Source organism: Thalia democratica, unplaced genomic scaffold, assembly GCF_965202585.1.
Source record: "Thalia democratica unplaced genomic scaffold, ktThaDemo2.hap1.1 HAP1_SCAFFOLD_927, whole genome shotgun sequence".
In the NCBI taxonomy this organism is placed as follows: Eukaryota; Metazoa; Chordata; class Thaliacea; order Salpida; family Salpidae; genus Thalia; species Thalia democratica.
This window is the reverse complement of record NW_028139872.1, coordinates 11,113-14,068: the sequence shown is the minus strand read 5'-3', so window position 1 is coordinate 14,068 and position 2,956 is coordinate 11,113. Positions and strand designations below refer to the sequence as shown.

Sequence of the window (2,956 nt, the reverse complement as noted above, 5' to 3'; positions counted from 1 at the left end):
TTTATCTTTCACCAGTTTTTGTAAATCTTCAGTTGAAGTATCTATCAAAGTAAAAAAAGTAAACATTTGTAGTAGTTCTACTTTTCGTAGTGCAAATTTATATCCTCGTTTTTTTTTTGATTACCAACATCTTTTTAAAAAAATACTTATATATAAAAACAACAAATTAGTAATATTCTCTAGTCAGTTTAAGATAAAGTTTAATAAAAAACTTAGCTACAAAAACCTACTTTGCAAGTAGTAAGGGTTGTAGGCGTTAGAACGGTAAGCATAAGTAATAGGTTTAGTAGCTTTGGAATCACTGTTACAGCCATTGGAGTTTAGTGTAGGTAACGTATCTACAAACTGGCATTCTGATGTTTTTGGTCGGTAAGTTGAAGTTAAGGGCATTAATTTAGCAGCTGTTTGTTGATTTTGAAACCTTATTTCACATCTTTTCATTTTTTCCCTAGTTTTAAATGATAAACTATTTATGAAAGTTCTTATATCTTCTTTCAACTTGTATAAAAAAACTTATCGTAAACATAATAAGTAAACAATAATTCAAACTAAGTCTTAGTAACACGGTGACAAACATGATCAAAATACAAAAACTCTACTAACCTATTAACTAAGCTTCCTTGGTTAACACTTTCATCTAACTTGAATTCGCTTGTTATCTGTTATTTGAATGAATAAAGTATATTTATACAACTAAGAAACATATTTATTTAGTTCTAAAACTCTTGAGTTCTATATATTAGCTCCTAAAAAAAGCATTTATGTACACTGTACAACGCACACAAACACTTAGACTTTTAAAACTGTTAAACTATTAAAACAAATGTTAATAATAATTCATTGTACTCATCAAAATTTCTGTGCAGTTTTAATTGATTTCTGTATGATCTACTACTGTGGTACAAACTTTAGGAAATACTAATTTATAATATTGAATAAGAAAATTATGATAACTTATTATTGAAATACACATATAAATGAGTCGGTCTCTCTGAGCTTTTAATAAAAAACTTTTAAATTAAAAAGATAGCAATACTGATTAACAGTTATTATTTGAATAGTTTTTAAAGAAAAGATTTAAAGCCATCCCATGTTTTTATATATGCTTTATATAACTAACTATTTTTTTATTATACCTGTTTCGTGAGACCTTTTCGGTATTAGCTTTAGTAAAACTGAATAATGTAAAGTAAACTACAAAAGTTAAAAAAATTTTTTTTTTACTATAAAACAACATTGTTTATAAAAAATATGGATGCATATACTCTTTAAGAATAAAAGATTTATTTATTTATAAACGACTTATTTATTTTATTAAGAGTTTATTTAATAAACGATTTATTAGAATAAACGATATATTAAGAATAAACGATTTTTATCTTTAAGAATAAACGATTTATAAGAATAAAATTAAAGTTTAACCAACGTTGTTCATATTACGTAGTTATGTTCTTATTAAGAGCTTAAAAATTATAAGCTAAGAAAGACCTTAGTGTTAAACACCAATTGAAACAACTTATTTCCCAATTTTATGATGTCGTTTGGACCAATTTCAACTGTAGAGTTACGTACTAGCTGTCTATTAACCAAAGTTCCTCTTCCTAGATCAGTTAAGAGCATTTTTTGATCTATTCCAAAAAACTCTAAAACTAAATGTTTTTCAGAAACACCTTCATCCTGTGACGTAGTTTTATTTTCAAAGATAAAATTTCCATATTGAGTCAATAAGGGATTTATGTATAGATTAATAATAGTTTTTCGTTACCATTTTGTTTGTTTTCAAGAAAAAATATTGTTAAACTTTAACAAAATATAAAATTTTGATTTGACTATTTAATTAAGTCCATTTCATAAACATTTGCTATATAAACTTACAAACAACAACTTTTCATATTCAGTTTTCTCAAACAGTAAAAAACAATTAGCAATATACTTTGACTTATCTTATTTTTACCTCAAAATTTATTATATCAATCAAACGTAGTACTTAAAAACTTAGAGTAATTAAAAATAAAAGTTTAGTAACTAGAACTAAATATTAAAAAAAAATGTCGTAAATCTCCAAATACATATTTTGGTCAAAAAATTTTTGACTCATAAAGGTTTCAAATTACTACAAATTGTAAAACAGAATTTTTTTTATGAAATACTTTTTTTTCGTCTTCTTCATAAAGAACCTATTAAGTAATGATACTTTATATTTCTAATAACTACTTCAAACTTAAAATTTGATAAAAAATAACTAGTAACTTAGATCTGAAGTTTAAAAATAGCATAAACTAATAACAACGGTACTAAAAAACTTGAAGTTACACTTTTCATTAAAACTTGTTTGTGTTCCGTCAATAAGTTTTACTAAAGTTTATGTAAGTATCTGTTTTTTATTAATGTTCTATAATCTCTGTAATGAGATCAGACTTTTTTAAACCCTGACTTATTAGTTTCAAAAATTTTAATTATTATCCGCTAATTGGCTAGCTTTTTTCTGCCCCTCTATTATTTTATGATAACAATACACAAAATCAATATGATTGTATTCAGATTGTGTGGGCGCTTTGGCTTCATTACTTATTGTTTCATTTCTACCTTTTCTATGTTGTATATTAAGCTATGTTTCTTGTGTTTAATAAATGTTTAATTATAGTAATTTATTTTGTACAAATTGGAATCGTTAAGGCAACCAACTTGTAAGTTAACCTTTTTTAACTAAGGGATATATTAAGTTTATAATTTAAATTATAAATACAGTTTAGGTTTATTAATATTAAATAGCAGTCTTAGATTTGAGTCCTCTCATTTATTCGTTTTTTTACATCTCGAATGAAATTTAATCAGTTTGTAATCATTAATTTACACATAAACAAACTGAAACTTATTTTATAGATTATGTAACTCTTACGCGTGAAAACAAGGACAAAACAAAGTTCTGTTATCTAATAAAAAAAAAATGTTCTAA

At 24.5% G+C, this 2,956-nt stretch overlaps 1 long non-coding RNA gene across 1 annotated transcript; it reads right to left on the bottom strand.

Moving 5' to 3' along the window:
• Window positions 1–23: 23 nt before the first annotated feature.
• Window positions 24–645, bottom strand: LOC145847461 (uncharacterized). Its single transcript, XR_014371313.1, has 3 exons — window positions 604–645; window positions 231–448; window positions 24–41 (listed from the first exon to the last, which is right to left on the bottom strand). It is a non-coding gene; the product is annotated as an uncharacterized LOC145847461 (long non-coding RNA).
• Window positions 646–2,956: the final 2,311 nt, after the last annotated feature.